The following is a 21,255-nucleotide window of genomic DNA, read 5'->3' as shown; positions in this document are numbered from 1 at the left end:
ACACATGACCACACGTGATAGGAATCTGATAAACAACGTTCTTCGCGCAATCAACAAATTGGTTCTTGTGCGTATGTTTAACCCCACGTTCTTTCTTTACATCATCCTTACTTTCGAACTTATTTTTAACCTTAGAACAAACACCATCTACTTTGTTTCTTGCCGAAGATACCATTTTTATTTCGTAACTACAAGCCACCTTTTTAAGTCTGTGTGAAAGGCCGTGCACATATGGAATCACTGAAACCTTGGAAGCTATATCCTTCTGCTTTGATTATTTTGTGCGTTGCTCTTTATACTGTTTAAGCTTTTCCATTAGTCTAGCGCACGACGCCAGCATCACAGCGAGTGGGTAGCCAGCCTTTCTCAACCTATCAACTTGCACAAAAAATGCAAGGTTTACAGTGTGGTCACACTACTTCAACAACGCTGACCGGAAACACGAAATGACTATCCCATTCTTCACAAGCCTGCAATGGTTTGAAGCATAATTCATTAGCGCTTTTCCAGCTCGGGCCGAGAATGACCAAAACACATGTTCCGGTAGGAATTCTAACTTGACATAAAGAAACTGTAGCTTATTCTCTACCGGTACTTCCGAAGTAAATGTTAAGCCCTTCCCCAGAGAATTGAAGGCTTCTACAACCCTATTCCTGAAAGCATCCTTGTCTACATGACAGCCTAAAATCAAGTAGTCATCGACATATCTGTATACCTTATTTACTACACCTTCTAAATCTTTGGCCAACATTCTGTCTATGCTCGCCAAAAAAATGTTACTAAGGGTGGGAGCTACCTTTGACCCGATGCACACACCTCTTGCCTGTATATACGTTTCACCACAGAATCCTACATGTGTATTCGCCAAATAAAAATGTGGAAGTTCAAGAAAGGATTCAACAGCCACGCCGCACGTGTTGCGGAATGACACCTTGTCATTCTCATTTGTTATGCAATCTTTAACACTGCACATTAGGGTAGATATTTGGAGATAATTGGCGATATTTTTTTACGGCAAAAACACACAAGCAAGGAATTCCGTTTAGGCCAATTGTGTCCGAGCGAGGGTATTGGCAGGTTCTGGTCACGGGGTTCCTGCAGAAAATGAATTCCTTAGAAGTACGGCAACCGTACTTACTAAAAAAGTCGTGAATTGTCTGGCATCATATAGTACAAGCTGCAGCTGGGGATTCAGCATAGATGTTGAAGATCTCTTCTATTCCTTACCGCATCGGCCCCTATTGTGCAGTGTTAAAGGCTGGCTACCCGCTCGCGTTGATGCTGGCGTCGTGCGCTAAACTAATGAAAAAGCTTAAACAGGATAAAGGACAATGCACAAAGAATCAAAGGCAGAATGACATAGCTTCCAAGGATTCACTCATTCCGTATGTGCACGGCCTTTCACACAGACTTAAGAAGGTGGCTGGTAGTTACGAAATGAAAGTGGTATTTTCGGCAAAAAGCAACGTAGGTAGTGTGTGTTCTAAGGTTAAAAATAGGTTCGAAAGTAAGGATGATGTAAAGAAAGAACGTAATGTTAAACATTCGCGTAAGAACAGATTTGCTGATTGCGCGAAGAACGTTGTTTATCATATTCCTATGACGTGTGGTCATGTGTACGTAGGGCAGGCTGCGAGATGCGTTAACACGAGGTTAAGGGAACACTTGTCCAGCCTGAAAGGTCGCCGTAGTAAGCATTTGGCAATGCATTGCCAAGAACATGATTGCTCACCTTGTCTTAGTAGCACCAACATTCTGTATAGGCATAGGAATCAAACTGCGAGAGAAATTGTGGAAGTACACTGGATTGAAAAACAAAAGAAAATATGCATCGGCCATCCTTCTGTTTCATGGTTGGATAAAGAAAATTCACTTCCTTCATCACATCTTTAACGCATTTTATTATAAGTGGTTGTTTCATGCGCCTCACTGCTTTTATGTTGACCGGGTGGCTTTGGTCCACGTCTTTATATCACAAGTCTTGTTATATGTGCTATAGACGTGCTCTGTTGACTTGATCGCGCAGATCTGGGGTTATTTAAGCAGGTGGTTCTTCAAAAATAAAACCGGCTGTTAGAAAGCGCTCGTCGTTGTGTTCCTCCTATTCTTCGTCCCTGTTTGTTTGCGCACAAAAAGTTGTAAGATGAGTTCCGTATTACGTTCAAGGGTGATAAAATCTTCAGCACGTGCCGTATCCTGGATGTGCTTGTGAAAGCGTGCGAGTGGTGAGCCGCCGAACGCGGCTCGATCTCGCGTGTGCGAGGAATGCGGTTTTAGAATGCGGGCCCGAAGCGCGCCCTCTCATGTCGCGCGCAAGGCACGGGGGTGAGGCGAGCTTGGGTGGAAGGGGGGAGGACGGGTATTTCTTTGGCGGCTGTTGCTTACGGCGCCGTATCTCAAATGCTATCTGCGACGTGGCCAAATGGCGCGCCCTCGCGGGTCTCATCTTCAAAGGGATCTGCGATGTTTGCAGAGTGCGCGTAGTGCCGGTAGTTTCCTACGTGCTGTGCTTTCGACGTTTCGTTCGCGTTGAAGCGAGAGATGCACGAATCTCAATTTGATCTCTGCGCTGCCGCGAATTCTCCCTCCAACATTTTGACAGAGAGTTTCCACGCCCACCGAACGAGATCGGTTCACGTTTACCCGTGGGCGTGACACCGTGCTTGTTAATTAGTTAGAATATGTTGGCGGGCTAGTTGGTTGAATGCAGGATAGAACGCGGACGTAGCAAGAAACAGACGCACAGAGACAGCGCTGTCTAAATATCATATCATTGTTAATTTAGTTAGTAAGCGAATGTTTACAAGTTTATATGGTGGATAAATCTATGATGCTTACTTCGTAGAGCTATCTATTAATTTGTTGTCGCAATCATTGCTTTGCCTTTCGGGTGAAGCTGCTACTTTTGTATTATTTTTTTACTTCTCTTTGACGCATGTGCTGCCGCAGTAGTCACATAAAAAAGAACACTAGTTGTCTTAACATCGCAGACCGGTCAATCAACTGTAGGGTAAATCTTAGGGAAATGTTATGACCCTTTCAAACAACGTTCTCCAAAATGTCGCCGGGTGTTTTCCGCTGTAGTAGGGTCGTTTTATTCTTTTGCACGACTATATATAAGTGTTTGTCAGCTAAACACACACGTCAGGGTACCTTATCGTAGCAAAGCAATGTCTTCCGAGAGATGCCTCGTAGTTCTTGTGCTCTCAGCCGTGATCTCAGGAGTGCGGTTAAGTGATTCCACTGAAAGCTCCACAGCAACCACTGCCCCAGCGGAACCGGACTACGCTATCGATAAGGTAAATATCCTAGGACATGCGCTTGCTCTTTGGAAATTCCATAAGTTTGACTGCATTGTGCAGATAAGAAAAATTCTGATTACATTTATCACATGGCGCGTGCAGTTTCAGACAAGAGTACTTCACACGATGAACGAATGCAATAAATACAAGAAAATACAAATGGTCTTGCATAATATCCAGCTTATATAGTTATTTGTTCATGGCTGGATAATATAATCTAAGACGTGCAAGCAGAAATAGCGAATAGGTACACACTGCTGTAGTGTTTACACCAACACCTGTATGTTTTTGATTAAAATTGCGAGATCATTGTATTGACTACGCTAACTTGAAGTTTCGAAGCGCTGGGAAGGCCGTACTTGATGTTATCCAACAGCTGCCTGCATAAATATTTCCTTATTAACTTTTCCTAATCATAAAATAAATTTTCCTCTTTGGATTGATTGATTGATTGATTGATTGATTGATTGATTGATTGATTGATTGATTGATTGATTGATTGATTGATTGATTGATTGATTGATTGATTACTTAAATAGTGGGGGTTTATTATTCCAGTGCTTCTAGGCATGTCTTCAGTGTAACGCTCTTCATGGGTGCATGCACATGCAATCTTAAGTGGCGTTGTTTCGCCCCAGGAAAGTTCACATTAGTAAGCTTAGGAAATGACCGCACCAACCTTACCCTTCATAGCTCTGCCACATTTCTCCATGACGCACATGTTGGCATTAGCCAACTTGCTTGTCCGAAATGTGTAGGCAGCCTTTATTATGCCAGCACGCTCTCAACTCCAAGAAGGACGCCATTCACTTGGCTCAGCGGCCTTTTCCAACAAGAACGCGAAATTTCCGAGGTCAAATGTGGCGTATAGCTTCGATTTATGGCGAAAAGCAGTGCGTTGCACTCGGTGCATGCACATGCTTCTGTGTAGCGATCGTGCCTATACCGTGGACAACTTTCTGTCGCTATGAAGGAAAAGTTACGGGGGTGGAGCTTCTTCACATGTGTTACCGTGCCAAGTAGCCCGCAAAAGTCTGACAGTGCTTTTAGTTGCTCGGAAGAGACGTTTATTCTGTGCAGCTTTCACGTGGAACGGTTTCACGTTTGCCTAGGCGAGGAATGGAAAAGTCGCAAAATAAATAGGCTTTCACATTCAATGATCTGTTTTGTCTTATTTAACTGTTGCTAATAAGGTGTTTATGTTGTCTCTTCTCCATCTAATACTTACGTGGGGGAAAATGCAGGAGTCTCTTCAGAAGCGATCTCAATTGTGCGCGCTTTGCCTCCGTAGCTTTCCCTTCATAGCCACAGTAAGTTGTCCGTGAGTATAGTAGTCGATGCTGACGATTACACGCGAATTTTAACAGCATTGTATGAACCCAATATTATATTTAGAAGCAATGTACATTCTCGGCTCGTAGGAACTTTTCAGTAATGCACGCAAAGACCAGTGATAGGAAATAACCATTACCAAGAAGAATACTAAAGAGCAGACTCTGCTAAGCCCTCATGGCTCTAAAATTGGCAGAAAAAGCGAAAGTACCGCGAACAACTGTATACAAGACGCGCACACAAGCCCTGGCGTACTACGAGCACTGGTTGCTACAAAACATATGCAGCTCTAATATTCATAATAATATCTACTTGAAGGCACGCTTCCGGTTAACTAAATGATCTACACCTGTTTAACAATGCACACGCCTTTCAGAATAAGAATTACGTGCATATCCGACAAGACGGAGAAAAACCCGCCATTAAGCCGTCTCTTCGATCGCACAGACTTGCGACCTCATTGCCTCTACAATTGGCCCGCTTTACCATTGATATTATATATATATATATATATATATATATATATCGGGTGTTTCAGCTAACTCGGGCCAAGTATTAAAGAAGGAAACATAGGCGCTACCCATGTAAAATTGCCGCATTATTGCTCTGAGCCATATGGAGCACATACTGATCTTTACTTCAACACGCCAAGCTGGTTAATTGCCACAGTTTACTTAATTAACTTGTTACGCATTAACTCTAGCCAACGATGTTCAACACAAAAGTTGTAGCACTTATTACAAAACATCAGATTAGTTCATGCAGCTAAGATTAGTGCACTGTTTTATATTTTTTCCAGCGTTTCCTTAAAGTGAGCCAAATTTAAAAAATACCACGTGACGGCCGATTGACGCGCCGCGCTTTTAATGCCATGAAATGTAAGTTGAACAAATGAGCAAAGGCTGCTCCGCCGCTCACAAAGATCGATTGAAGATCGATTGATTTGACCGAACAAAACAAAAATGGTTATTTCTGATTCGACGCCTTATTGCCATTAGTCCTCGGCTATTGGTCAAAAGTTTTCGGCCTGCACCCACTTCAGCTGCCTGTCACGCAACGTTCCGAAACCGCCAAAACTCACCGCGTCAATGGGCGCTATAACGTAAAACTATTCCAAACGTTTCTATTCCAATTCGACAATAAGCTCTCCACGATTGGTCAAAATATTTTTTGGACCACCCCCCTTTCACCTGTCTGTCACGCGACGTCACGAAAACCGTGATAGCTCCCCATCTGATATAACGTGTACACACGGATTATACATGATTTGACCGGACAAAAGAAAAATTGGTATTTCTGATTCGATGCCTCTTCACCATTAGCCCTCGGCTATTGGTCAAAATTTTTCGGGCTGCGCCCACTTCACATGCGTCTCACGCGACGTCACAAAACCTCAAAAACTCAATGCGTCGAAGTGACGTCTACGCGATAAAGATGCATTAATATGCCGAACAAAACTGAATTTTCTTCTGAATAGCCGCAGGCTACCCCGTTCCGAAAGGAATAAAAGATGGCTTCCGCCGATCGCTCAGGCACTGGCTGTACTCGCACCTGTCGGAGAGCATGGGTTTATTTCCGTGTAATAAAACCTTTTGCGTGGCCGTGTAACATTTCGGAGCACTTTCGGTACGTTTACGACACGGCCTCGTTCTGTCAACTCTTCTTTGCTGAGGATGCGTTTTAGCGTCATTCTTAAGCTTCCGTTACATGCCGCCCCGATTGTCGACGAGCCACCGCAAGCTAAGAGAAAGCGGACCAATCGCAGACGCCGGCACCACCCTCTTCATTCGGTTATCGATATTCAGTGCAGTGGATCGGCCCCATCGAATCCCCCTCCATTCAGCATGCTTCTCGCCTCTTGTGAGCCAATTAGATAAGACAAGCCGCTCAGTGCAAACAATGTTATTCGTTTTTCAAGCAAACAAAAGTGACCTCCTATGAACGAAGGGTGCGTTTGGTTGGTTTATTCAGACAACACTGCGGGTGACAACCCGATGTTTGCGTCGGCGGTTACGCAAATTTGACGTCAAGAGATTGGAATAAAAACATATTGGAATAGTTTTACGTTATAGCGCCCCAGCTTCTTTATGGGCGCATCCCATTAAATCCAAGTGTCCGTATCATCACCTTCGAACAGCACGTACCAATTAAAACCCCTGAATAAGGACAGCAAAGTGGCACTATGGTAGCTCAGTCGGTAAGAAAACTGGCCGCTTAATGCGAAGACGTCGGTTCGTATCCCACGTGCGGCCAGTTGTTTTTCGTCTCCTTTCATACCCATTTATTTATAATTTTTTTCAGTTGCATAATGTTGCCAATATTCGTGCTGTATTTTTGTCCTTCTCCGCCTTTTTTTTTTTGTTCGCTAGTCAGACCTTCCCTTGAGTTCGCATCTGTTATATGGAACAACTTGGAAGCTAGATGTAATGAGAAAGTCGAGATAGTACATGAACTTTGTGTTCCAATTGTACATGATAGACACTTTCAGCATAGGCGTACTTTGACTACTAACACTTTCTTAACGATCAGAAACTTTGTATGCACAGCTCCAGGAGCCGGTGTCTAGACTTAATTTTTTTTACAAATCATTCTAAGATGTGCCTTACCTGCTACATGGCATTACCACGTACGTTCGAGCGAGGTTGACACGATGTTTTGAACACTTCGTTCACTAAATGTAAATGGAAGGCTCACATTTGTAGCGAATAAAAGTTGTCATTGTCAATGTTCAAGTTGTCACATGTAGCGAAATGTTGTCATTTTTGAGTGACCTCACAACCATTACGGCTCTGCGGGAGTTCGACCAACGCACGATCGCCTTGGCAACGGTGAAGCAGTGTGTGCCCTCGGTGTGCGGTGAGGTGCGTGTCTGTTCTACGTGCTGGTATTCGTTAGTAAAAGTGTCGTGCTGCATTTTGCAACAATACATGGGTATGTATACCCCTCGGTGCCTCATCATCTTCCGCGCCTCAGCATCGTAGAGGAGCGACTAGTCGTGCCTTGCTTTCCTTTGATGTGAATACGGCGTTCGAAGCACAGCGTTAGACACTTCGCCATTAAGGCGCTCACATACACAGCTTCGCTGATCATCCACCATCACAGAGTGCAATGAAACTGCACTTTTTCTTTGAAAATATTCTAGCTTGTTAATTCATCTTGCTGGGTTCGGTACCACAAGCGAGGGGTTGCCGGTCACGTACGAATGTCGCAGTTTCACCCGATAGGCGAAGCACCCATTGGGATAACAAATTAGCAGATAGCTATACGAAGTAAGGATGACAGCTATATCGGCCGCATAAATTTGCAAACATTCGCTTACTAACTAGATAATAAGCACTGTATCACGCACGCACAGGTAAACATGAATACATCTCGCTAGATGAACACGGAAACTGGCTGTCGAAATGGTAGAGTCGGGAATTGCGACAGCAGCAGTGAAAAAAATGACCTTCGTTCCTCTCTCGTTTCAACGGGAACGAAACGTTGAAAGCACAGAGCATACGAAACTACCGGCACTACGCGCGCTCTGCAAATATCGCAGAACGCTTTGAAGATGAGGCCTGCGCGGGCGCGGACTTTGGCCACGTGGCAGACCGCTTTCAATATGCGGCGCCAGCACGGCTGCGCCGTAAGCAGCAGCCGCCGGAGAAGAACGCCCCCCTCCCTCCCATAATCGCCGTGCGTCACGCGCGACAGAAAAGGGCACGCTTCCGCCCACCTTCCTCACTCGCGCACGCGAGATGGACCTGCGTTCGCCGGCTCACCGTGGCCCGCGTTCGCTGGCTCATACAGCATACGGCGCGCGGCGGCGACTTTATCGCCCTTGGACTTTATACGGAAACTCACGGCGACGGCGACACAGGTGGCAGAAATGCGTCTGGAGTATCGATATAATCGATGTCGCAATAAAAACGGCGTTAGGGAGCGTTATTGTTGGATCCCACTTATTAATAATGCTGACGCGTTCATAGAGGTTCATCCACTCTTAGACGTCAGTGCCATCCAAGCCGGGCAACAAACCAGTGTTGCCAGCGTGGGCAAGCGTAACGAATGGAACAGTCTGACGAGTCGCAGCCGACGAAGACGGAGCCTCATCTCCGGGGGCAAGGTAGCGAGCTTGATGTAGCAAGCGCAGCGGAGCTCCGTCATGAAGAGGGGGATCGCAATGCTTCACCATAATGTTACGTGCGGAAAGACACAGACAGAAGATGCCATTTACACTGTATTTAAAGGAGTAGCGCAGCCAAAGACCATGATGATAACCAGCTGGTGCTGGCCAAGCGCAGATGCCCGTCTTGGCCTTCCTTTGCGCCATGCATCCTAAGCGACTGTGAGCAGGGTAGAAAAATATTGTGCAGGAAACAAAGGAAATGTTTAGTAGTGTTTCAAGGAAGCAATAGTTCATAATTGCAGCCAGCCTCTAGAGTCCGTGGAGGCACACATTTATCTAGTTAAATTACTCTCAGGGGACCCTGATCATGAGACGGAAATTTACAGATGCATGAAAATAGGCTTGGCTGCATACGGCAGGAATTACTAAATCCTGACTCGAAGCTTACCACTGCTGTTGAAAAGAAAAGTAAACAATCATTGCATTCTACCGATGCTAACATATGGGGAACAAACTTCGAGGTAGACGTAGTTCAAGAACAAGTGAGGCAGCGCCGAAAGAGTGACGAAAAAAAATTAGGTGTAGTTTTCATCGACAAGGAAGGATCGGTGTGGAGCGGAATGGGAACGGTTATAGCCGATATTCTGGTCGTAGTAGACATTAAGCGAAACGATTGGAGCCGGGCAGCGCATGTAATACGTGGGGCAGATAACTGACGGTCAATTACAATGACTGTATGGGTGCCAAGGAAAGGAAAGCGCAGTCGAGGACGGCAGAAAACTAGGTAGGGTGATGAAATTAGGAAATTGGGACAGGTGGCAACTTAAAATCAGCTAGCACAAGGCTGGGGTGTTGGAAGATGGCTGGGAAAAGTCTTCGTCCTGCAGTGGATATAATAATGAGCTAATCATGATGATGATGGTACTTACATAACAAAAGCATAAAATATTGCATTTGTTTTATTTCAGTTCTTCAATACAAGTGAGGAAATTTGGGTTTTTAACACTACTCAGCCGAAAGCACAGAAATGCCGAAAGGACGTCAACAAAAATATCACTTCAAACATCACTTTCTTTGAGAGGTCCTATGAAGAGAATGAGGGAATGTAAGAGATACAGTTTCTTATGCGTCTTTCTAATTCGACATAAAATGACTAATTTATTTCATCTTGAACAGCATAAAAGAACAACTCCAAGGAAAACTTGAACTTCATGATGAAACTCGGAGCACTGTTTACGACAGAATTGAAGTTTCTGGCGGTAGGTAGCAGTGTGATATTCTTTTTTACTGCCCATAAAACTTTTGCAGTTATCTAATGAAGGTGCTATTAACCGAAAAACTAAGTACCTTTATTTCGTTGTAAGTTAGTCTTCCACTCTACCATCTGTTGAGATTTCGGAAAGGTAATGCTGTCATTTGATTACGAGGCACAAACCGCACTCTCCCCACATAGTCATTCGCTTGTTTTGCAGTGCAACTGTACGTCTACTCAAAGAAAATCATCGTTTCCTGTGCTAGGACTCTGGAATAATCTAATTCATTCCGGACCCTCGTTATTAGCTAACGCCAAGCGGTGCAAGATAGCCTGTATATGTGCCACTGTATTGCGGCACAAATGTTTTTTCTACAAAAGTAACCCGCAGATCATTTAAAAGTGGTGACGCTAAATCGTAATATTTGTGAAGGAGCTAGTGCGTGCTAAAAAGATAAAAAGATAAATATTAAATAGCATGTGTACTTTCGAGCTAGATGGAAAATTTGGATGTACACTAATTCTAGAGAAAAACAAGGGGGTAAGACCACGACATGTAAACGGGGCCAACTGCTTTTAAGCATTGCGCAGCATTGATTTTGCGTAGTCAGAGCCAAGCTCATACTCGAGGCCGCTCAACGTAGCAGTTTGTCCGCGATACACTTCCCCCTCCCCCCTTCGCCCAAGTGCCCTCTCACTGGCCGCTACTGGTTTGGCGCATTCTTACTCCCCTCGCCCGTGCTCGTGCAGGACACAAGTTGACGGGGTTAGGTGGTGCCAGTTTCGCCATATTGCAGACACAAGAATGGACACTCGAAATAATAAAGAAGATGAGCAGGATGGGCAGGACCTCATGGGCAGGAATAATAAAGAAGAAGATGAGAGGATGAGCAGGACCTCTGTCAAGCTTACGAGCTTTTAGTCCTGTCTCCTTCTCTGTTCAAGAGAAAAATAAAGACTGAAATTGAAATTGAACTTGAAGAGTGTGAAGGCTCTGCAGAGACTACAGAGGTACGCAACCCGCACCGAAGTGGCGAGGCAGGATGGGAGGCGACGGGGCTCACTAGACAGGCGCGGCCATGGGACACCAGTAAAGTGGGAAGCGATGCGCTCCCTAGGAACAGCACGCGAAACAAACGACCACCGAACAGGCCGCCTAGAGCAAGGGGCGCCGATTGGAGGACCGGTACTTGCGGGACGCGCACGTGTAGGAGACGAATTTGGCGCGGCATGTAGCACCTCCGAGAACCTACCGTTGTGATCATACGTCATCAGGGTGTCGTGGCCCACGTATGGGGTGGTTATCGACATAATCATCCAGGATGGTTTCTGTTCTTTTTATACGAACCCCAAGCCCTCTGCGGCTTCTGACTTGGCCCTAGGTTAGACCACACATGCTAATTTCTGGTTACAATACTTTCTGAACCAACAGGAAGGTTAGCAATAGACAACAGTCCGTCAAAATAAAATTACCGCCAGCTGTATATATTTCAAAATACAGTTGTATAAATATCGAAACTTCTTGAAAATTAAGTCACAAATACGTTTGTCAAAGGGTGTTTTATGGCTACAATTGCCCAATTTCAGAACCTGTGTAGGGCCTTGATTCCAGCAGAAAATGGACTAGAATATGAAAAGGTCAAATAGCTTCTGAGACATCGTTTGGCGAATGAACCAGCAGCTATACATAAAAATTATGAATATGGTAACAAGAAGCAGTCACAATACGTCTGTATTTTTTGTTCATTTTGAAGGTTGTGCTGCCTTCAATACCTTAACAAAGAGACAACAAAAGCAGAATTGTTAACTCATAGGACTGTGGCCAATTTTTAGCAGAGGTTTACCTAGCAATGTTTTTTTTTTCATCACTCACGCTCTTCAAGAGACAGCGCTCGAAGTGCTACCAGTATACCATTTTCAGTTGGATCAACGCATACCTATTTCTGAGTTTTACCGTGGCCTTCTTCTGCGGTTAGTTTTCCTATTTTGGCCATGAATGACACAGTTCACTGCCTTTCTCATTAGGCTGAAGAAAGATTCTCCGTGTTTTTCATTTCTCTGTGGATTAGGCAACAATTGAGCCTAATGCTTCACAAGTAAAGACGGCTCCATTCTTGCCTCCACGCTAACAGCAGCAATTACTCGACTTCATCAGAATGGAACAAAAAAAGGACAGCTTCTTTCTTAACTTCCATGCCAGCTTTTTGATAAAACAACTGCAAGCGGACTGGTAGGTCATGCGCTTCAGCCTGCTTGCAAGCTTGTGAGGAAGCTTTCCCTAAAAACATCTATCTAAATTAGTAGTAATGAAGAAATCGTGTTGCTTGGGGTTTAATGCATCGAGTATGCTTTGCTTTGCTGAAAACCAAAGAAACTGTTGCATTCCGCAGATTGTAGGGATCAAACGTCGAGTTCACCACTATTTCGTTCGGGTTCTTTACCATTGGGGGGGTATGAGCAACTGGTTAAAGGGGCATAAGCAATTCATTGTCTTATATGATGGACAAATTTCTTGCTGGGCAGGCATGGGCAAGCTTGCGCATTTAAAAACTGCTTTAGCGCCGTTCCCAGCTTCCCCCTCTAGCATTGCACTAAGCCACTCTAATAACATTGCGCATTAACATTAAATTCACCGTGCATACTTGGAAGGAATGAAGAGCATGTTAAGGTATATGACAGGAGTAATTATGGCAGTCATTCTTCATTAGAGGCTAAATTCATCTGCAGCCTGCTTAGAGACGTTATGAATGAAAAGTTTACAAAGTTTCACAGCTCGCTCAGAGAACCACTGGTGCCAGTAATTATACATTTGAAACAAATGGGTTCCATGGTTCCTAGTAGTGCAATATTTACGGGGACACCACCCAATACAATGGGCCCTATGAAGGTGCCTCTTAGGAATTGGTGCACATATATGAAAAAAAAAATTTATCCGAACTTTAGAAGGGTGCGGGGCAATTATGAACCTGAAATGTAATTGTATGTTGTTTTTGTTGTATGTGGCACAGGTTTTAAAGCGCAGGCATCCAATATTACACCAATTTAAGAGCCGGTAACTCGCAAACAAACTACACTTGCTATGAGTATCTGAAGGTAAAAGTACCCATAGAGGCAAATGCTAGACGCACTGTGCAAGGTTTTTGTCTCCATCTTTGTGCTCATTCACGCTACTGTGTATCACCTACATTTCGAGTGCTCAACTAAGATTGACAACTCTCGAATAGACGAAGTCGGAAGTAGGGGTGGCTGGTGACAAGACTAAAAAAGCCGCCAGTCTACAATTTTTCTTTTTTTTTTCGTTATTTCTTCCGTATCGCAATTTCCATCCGGAAAAGTGCAATATTTGCCTCGCTTACACAAATACCAATAAATACAGACGTACTCTGAAAAGCTAGCGCTTACAGCAGAATAATAAGCACGACAAAAACGAAAGCCCGTTTTTGTTAGCCACAATATAAAATGCAAAACAGAAATAAATGATAAAACAACAAACAATATGCAGAAGAGCTTGTTGTCAGGAATTTTTAACAAGGCAATGTGGTTTATTCTTTGGCATGCAGTAGAAAAAAGCCAAAGTCGGGGCATTCGGCATTCCCGACTTTACCAAGGGCATTCACGACTTTTACACCAAAGTCGGGACGGTATCGATGAAGTCAAAATGGTTGGTAACCATAGACACAACTCGTGTACAGCATCATCCACACAAGATATATATATATATATATATATATATATATATATAGAGAGAGAGAGAGAGAGAGAGAGAATATATGACTCTAAGTACTTGAAAAGGATTGCCTAGCGTAGTCCGAATTATTGGACTTTGAAAAGTCTACGAACAATGAAGCAAACAAACACATATTCTCTTACTTTCAAGATGCTTTTAGTCAACACGTCATACACACGACTGTGAACTCACACAAAAGCGTTCTGTGACACTCACGCACTTACTTTTCTAAAAAGGTAAAGGTGAAATCGCCCAAAACAATTTTTTTTCTCGCTCCGAAAGCGCTATTTGTTAAAATTTCGTTGAAATAGCCTACTCCTCTTCTATTTGAAGATTTCACCTCCAGAGCTAAGATTTCTTCGCCAGGTGCGCTAACTTGAACCAGTTGGCGTATTTCATTCGCCATCCCAGAAAAAACAAACGCAGGTGATCACTCAACTAAAACTGGGCAAGCAAAATGGCGGCGTGCCTGCTGTTTGCATTCCAAAATTGGTACAACATAAATGTCGGTATTCGTGAGCCATATGCTTGTTTAGTTGATGTAGATGACAAACATTTTGACGGTTCACCACATGCAGCACCATATAGTGGATTCGCATTTCTGTATCTGGTGAAGTATATTAAAATAGGGTACAAAATTCCGTCAAAAGTACTTAGGTTACAGTACTAAATACTGCTTAACAGAAAGATTTTTCAAATGCCACAAGGCTGCAAATGTATTTCAAGTAGTACATGTTCAGTAACGTCTTCAGAATAAGTACAACCCTGAAAGAACATCAGGAACTGCGATGTCTCCAGTGAAGTGCTCCTTGGTTCACAATAAATGACTTCAAGGCGGGAAGAATGCTCATGTCTGTTCTTGTTAAATATTTGCTTCACGCTGCTGCCAACTATGTTTGAAGGTCAAACTGCAAGTAGCCTTTTCTAGGTGTCTTGTTCGTTACCAAAACAAATTGACCTGATTCCTTTGTACTACAGTTTTTATCTTATGTACTCCTCTCCCGCCCATCTTTTAGGAATTTATGTACCTGTAACCTGTAGCGATCTCCTAATAATATTCGGCTAACCTTGATTAGCTCAAACTCTGATACGTTTTTATATCACTTACAGACTCAAGTGGAGTATACGAGGAAGTATTAGAATATGCCAGCAGTGACTTCAAGTGCGGCGTCGTTACCGTGTTGGCCTTCAATAATGGTAAGCAGTGCATCACCTCTTGAAGGAAGGACATATGTGGCACTATAGTAGGTTATGAAATTAGGTGCTTCTAGCTCAACTATTTAAATCCTTTACCTTAGTACCGTTAACAAAAGGAAAACCCTTTGTTATGAACGCTAATGATCGTTACAATCACCACACGTCGGCTAAAACTGTATTAGGCCTTCTACCTCCATTAAAGAAAGGCGCAGTTTCGATCCAAAGGAGAAGCATTGATTGCGATGGCAAATTAGTGGACTGCTATACGACGTAAGGGCAATAGTTTTATCGGTCATATAAACTTGTAAACATAGACATACTAACAAAATCAACAAGCACGGTGTCGCGAGCGTACATGCAAACATGAACATTTCCCACTCGATGACCACGGAAGCTCGCTGTTAGAACGCTGCAGGGAAGAAGCGCGGCAGCAGCAATGAGGGAACTGACCTTCGTGCTTCGTCTCGCATCAAAAAGGACTAAGCCACGAGAGCACAGCGCCCGGCGGATGGTTTCCCCGTCGCAGATGGCTTTCAAGATTCAGCGGCGGGGAGTAGAGCCCGCCCCCCCTCCTGCTTACCCTCCCCTCGGAGCCTTGCAGGCGACCAAAGATGTCAAGCTTCCTACTGGTTTTCTTCCTTTTGTGCGTGAAATTGAGCCGCTATCGCCGGCTCAAGGTCTCGTGCTTTCACTCGCACATAGAGAATGCGAGGTGAAGGGATGATTTTATCGCCCTTGGACTTTACACGGAATCTTACGGCGACGCCGACGGCAGTGATGCGCTTGGAGTGTCCATATAAATGCCATCACAATAAAAAATTGTTTTCATGGCAGTATATACAACACTTCAACAGACTTCGCAACATGTGAATTATGTTTCTTTGCACGCACTAAAAGAAAACCGGAGGCAAGAAAATTTGGATGCGTGCTCACATGGTCCCAGTATTAAAATGATTAATATATTCTAATATGATTACATGGCTCAGTTCTCTATTAAATAGAACTCTAAGCTTAGAAATAAGAAAAATGTAGCTCTAGAATAACGTCAAACCGTGACGTTAATAATTAGATTATTTAGTAAGGCACGAAGAATAGCCTTTAAACTGCACCACATTTGACGACAAGAATAAAGTCGAACACCGTGACAGAAAAAAAATGTTTGGAAATCATCTGGGCTCTTACTAAGTTTAGGCCATATTTGCATGGCTGCCCATTTTACGTCGTCACGGACTACCGCTCCCTTTGTTGGTTGTCGTCACTAAAGGACCCCTCAGGCCGCCTAACCAGTTGGGCACTTCGCCCGCAGGACTACAATATTCGCGTAGTGTACCGTAGCAGCTGCCAGCACTCTGCAGCCAATGCCCTCTCGCGCTCTCCCTTGCCCAACGACAATAACCTTTGTTGCGTATCCCAGCTTGTCGTTTCTTCCATCGAACTTGGCACCATCGCTTCCGAACAGCGCAAATACCACTGGATCACCTCGCCAATACACTCTGATCCATCGGCCCCACCATCAACACGCGCGTAGCGTCGTCAAGACCACCATTTCGCTATTCACGACGACCTGTTCCGCCCACGCAAGTGCACCGCCGATGGCGGTTACTAGTAGCAGCCCGCAGTTTGCGTCCTGAAATATGCGCGTCATTCCACTCTGACCCACAGTGTGCACAGTCGGGAGTATTGAAAATATACCAGCGCATTTGGCAGTGGTACTACTGGCGCGGGATGTACAGCTGTGTTCAGAAGATCGTACACTCGTGCCCCGATTGTCAACGCGAAACGGACAGGCGAGCGGGCAAGACAAAGCAAGGCTCGAAACAGCTGAAGAAGGCAACTAATGCTATTCGCGCTTAGCAGAAGAGTGGGACAGTAAAAGGCGAATTCCAATTCCCCTCGGATGGGTCAGTCTGAGGGTGTCGTCTACGTGAAGCCGAGGCCATCTAGTGTGTTGCCTTTGCTGAGTTGACTAAAGGTCCTAGAAATGGATGTCAGCAAAATCCCCCGAAATCTCTCTTCCCCGGACACAGCTAAGCAGGCACGGCTAAGCGTAGGAGGCCCCATACATCTGTGCTCGGATCCGTGGTGCCGCTACGCGCTGAACGCCTCCTGACCGCAGACGCTCGTTGCAGAAAGTCATGTGACCTCGCCTCGTGCGCACACGCGTTAGTGCCACTGCTCGCGCGTTCGTCGTAGTCTTCTTCCACGGCTCGCTCCGATGCTGCTCATCATGCCAAAAAGATGGCAAAGGTAATCGAGATAGAGTTAATTCATGCACTCGACCCCACGACCTTCGGTGGGAGTCGAGCGCTCGAGCTAATCTCGAAGTCAAACCCAGAACTTTTGGTCTTAAGGCGAAGGTAATTATGGTGCAGTTAATTCTTATATATTTAATTAGGGCACTCGAAGCTAGGGCCTTTCGTGGGAGTCACACCCTTGGCCTTTGGTGTTAATTAGGGCGAAGTTAAGTAACGTACAATTAATTAAGGTAGCGCCAATTAAATCACTCGAACCCACAACCTTTGGCGGGGAAATTTCAATTTTTTTATTTACAGTTGATAAGTATTGGTCTCATGCCCGTACTCATACCATCACAATAAGAAAAAAAGAATGGCAGTCTCTTTAGCATACACCAAAGGTGGTGAAGGCGAAAGCTTGCGCGCTCGAGACATTAATTAAATTACATACCATTCTCATTCGGACGCGTTGTAACTTATTACTTAAGTTATAACGCGTTCGAATGAGAATATGAGTAGGTTTTGAGCAGCTACTGAGACAATCCGTGAGTAGATTTTGTTGCGCGGATTCTATCTTTTTCGTTCGGTCTCGGCTTCCCTTCGTATAGGTTGTGCCGTCCTGAAGCAATGACGTCATCTTGGCGACGTAGTCTGAGCGGTCAAGGATGAGCGTAGCGTTTCTGTTGTCTGCGGGAAGAATAACAATGTCATTATTTCTGCTGAATGCCTCGCAACGCTGTCTTCTCCGGAACCGGTAGCGTGTCAGTCTTGGTCTTTGAGAGCTTGGACGGGGCCCCGATGGCGCGTGAACGTGTCTCTTCTTGTAGAGGAGGACTGACCAGGCATGCCGCTTATTCCTGGGCACACGTTATTTTTTCGTAGTTTGGGCATAACCCCCGTTGAAGTTCAAGCCAAGGCTGAGAAGGCGTTCTTCCGTGGGGTCGAGTTTGTACGAACACAGGTTGCGAACACCTAGCATACAAGAAGGATCAGGATTCCGACGCAGCAGTGGGGAGAACTTGGCGCCCTAGGACTCTGTCCTAGTTTCGCGAGTCCAGCAAGTGACGATATTTGCATGTAGTAACACATCGTGAAAATCATTTGGAAGGCGACATCCAAGCAGTCGTTGGGAAAAGAAAATTTTATTTTCTAGTCGCTTAATCGTTCATTTTGTTTCCAAAATCCGGGCTTGTAGCAGACGGTGTTCTGCTTGGGCGATTGTCTTTCTAGCCATGGCTGTATGTACAAGGAGCGGCAGTCGCAGAGACTTTCGATGAGGCCGGAATATTTGAAGTGGCCGTAGAATACCAGGTGGCTTTGGAATAAACCCATTCTGGAATTCAGATTGACGAACTGACGAATAAGCACAGTAACGGGCGCCTCATGCTTCTCTCTAACTGTAGCATAGTCCAAAGTTCGACGAAAACTCGTCAGGCAAGGGTGATACATTGTCACTTAAAGTAGCACTCGCCTAAGGTTCAAAAAGGAATAAAACATAAAATGACGTTTCGAGACCGCTACGTATCCCTTCTTCAAAATGAAGATGAGCGCCAGAGGGTACGATAACTTATGCGTTAGATGGCGCAGAGGGCACATGCATATCTCGGGGAGATTACCCCGTGTCCGGTTAATCGCGTATCTAGTCGTTTGAATATGTAAAGATTCCAACAGTGGTCTTGAACCTAGGCGCTTTTCTGTCGTCATTATGCTCGCAGTATCACAGTCAACGATGTTGTTAGTAGTCAAATTATTATCCGCCAAGGCACTTGAACTTCCTGACATCGTTCTAGCGTTGCTGAATGCTTCTTTTGAAATTCCCACTTTTACATATGTAGGAAGCGTCATAACTCTTGCACGGAATCTTGTAGATTACCCCTGGAAACCTTTACTTTTCCAAAGGGCCTTTCACGCATGCGACCTTCTGTCTTCATTTGTTGGCACGTGGGCGATTTTTACACTGTATTTGCCAAAAACTTTTTCCAGTTCCTCACTTATCCCTTGTGCGTAGGGGAGAGCCGCCCGTTTCTGCTCCTCCTTTTCTTGTACCTTTGCATGGTTAGCAAACGACCACGCAACTTTTGAGTCCTCAGAATCTGCGCTGGGTAGCCGTTGTTGGAGGGGTCCTGCCTTACCACGTCTAGGTCTCGCTTGCGCAGTCCAGGTTCGGAACAGATGCGCCTTCTGTATCCGCAAGGGCCTCGTCCCAGATGAAGTCAGCGCTTGTGTCCTGTCCCTTATACTTTGTGGTTGCATGTGTTTGCGCTGTAAACAGTTTTCATGTCAAGTATGCACCAACTCGCCCAGAAAGAAGTTTTAATGAAGTACCTTTCTTGTTCAGTGGGCCCTTCCTTCTGTGTTCTTCCCTCTTCTTGCATCACTGACCTTTTACTGACCCACATCGTGAACGCTACATGCCGGGCAAGACGCTACGCCTTCTGTATCCGCAAGGGCCTCGTCCCAGATGAAGTCAGCGCTTGTGTCCTGTCCCTTATACTTTGTGGTTGCATGTGTTTGCGCTCTAAACAGTTTTCATGTCAAGATGCGCAATGCGCGAGAGAAAAGCGAAGCGGCGACGGAGCGTCGCAAGCGCATCCTATGGGACAGAAACGCTCCGTTGCCGCTTCGCTACGAAAATTCGCTACCATCGCTACGAAGCGTGAACCTCTCTGCAAGACAGAGCTGACGTTTTAGACATTTTCAAGCACAATATTCAATTTGCCTTGCCAGGATGAACAAATACAATCGAGTCTCTAATGCAAAATGGCTCACACACTTCCGATGATGCTGAAATTAGCCCATGCAATGGTTTGTGCATGAAAGACATCAACAACCAATCTAATAATTGATGGCGATATGTTATGCTTAAAAGCTTGCGACCTTTCGTTGGCAAAATTTCATTGCTTATGGTGCACCAGAAAGCTGGAGAAATGTAAACAGAGCATTGCTCTAAAATAATTAATATTTCAGAAAATTAAAAGGCGACAGGCAATTGCACTGCTTCCGGTGGTTTTCAAAGTGTAGAGAAAAGTGAACTTGAGCATCTGGGCAATACATAAATATCCAGTAAAACAAGCATGCTCTTCAGAGGGATATGCACCATCAATCACATCCGCGCGATCAATGAGATAATCGATAAAATGGAGTAAAATCTCAAATAAATGATGCGTCGCAGTACTTACAATTATATCAGACAGAATAAGTACGAGGAAATTTGGACATGGCGTATCCTGAACATAACTTTGCTCAATCTCCGTTACGCCATTGCTGCTTGTGTTGGCGTCATTGTTGTGCTTTCCGTGACTAGAGAATAGAAGTACTCTTGTGTATTGTGGTCTAGTACGCTTTCTTCCGTGGTAGTAGCGCTATCATTGGGCTCAGTTAAAATTTACGAGTGTCACGTAGTCCTAGAAATGTTTTATATGTAGTAGTAGCTTAGGGTCTAAATAATGCTGCTCGTCGACGGCAGTCAAAATGTCGCAACGCGGGTGGCTTCATTCCTTAAAATGGTAATTTACTAACTGTTTACTTTCTCCTGTGAACCCTTATGTTCGTTTATATTTAGCAGCCTGATCCATTTCGCATTTTCTTCTTTCACAGTGACTACTGAGGTCTGGAGAGACCTGCGTGTGAGAAACCGTTCGAATATCGCTACAGGTATTGAAGAGGAATGCAAGAAACGGTTTGATTATATTGTTACGCTGACTAGAAAGAATTGGACATCTCCATACAGCGCTACATGCAAATGAGCATTGCAGAAGAGCCTACTTTCTGTTATGCTTCCCTGTTCTTGGCCTTATTATTACTCTTATAATAAAGCGTCCAAAATTCACAGTCATTTATATTATCTCTTTTGTTGAGCTGATGAATAAGTAAATAGAGGTGTGAAATCTGATTCTTCTTTGTTTGCTCTTTCATGTAACCATTCACAAGGACACCTGTTGTTTTTGAAGTACGCTAAGAAAAATGCTTTCACAGCTGGGGTGCCACCGTAACTTTGTTTTCCCATCAAGTAAGAGGTAACAAGCGTTCAAGTGTCCCTAAAAAATCCTTCTACATCACTTCTGCATTGTTACGTACGCCACAAGGCAAAAGGACCGAAA

The 21,255-nt window shown here is 44.5% G+C and overlaps 1 long non-coding RNA gene across 1 annotated transcript; it reads left to right on the top strand.

Annotated features, from left to right (window-relative positions):
* The first annotated feature begins 3,128 nt into the window (after nt 1-3,128).
* LOC126534501 (uncharacterized) lies at nt 3,129-20,986 on the top strand. Its single transcript, XR_011895543.1, has 4 exons — nt 3,129-3,299; nt 9,714-9,850; nt 14,835-14,921; nt 20,753-20,986. It is a non-coding gene; the product is annotated as an uncharacterized lncRNA (long non-coding RNA).
* The last annotated feature ends 269 nt before the right edge of the window (nt 20,987-21,255 follow it).

Source organism: Dermacentor andersoni, chromosome 7 (genome assembly GCF_023375885.2).
Source record: "Dermacentor andersoni chromosome 7, qqDerAnde1_hic_scaffold, whole genome shotgun sequence".
NCBI lineage: Eukaryota > Metazoa > Arthropoda > Arachnida > Ixodida > Ixodidae > Dermacentor > Dermacentor andersoni.
Note: the sequence above shows the minus strand (reverse complement) of the source record. Positions and strands in the feature narration are given on the sequence as shown.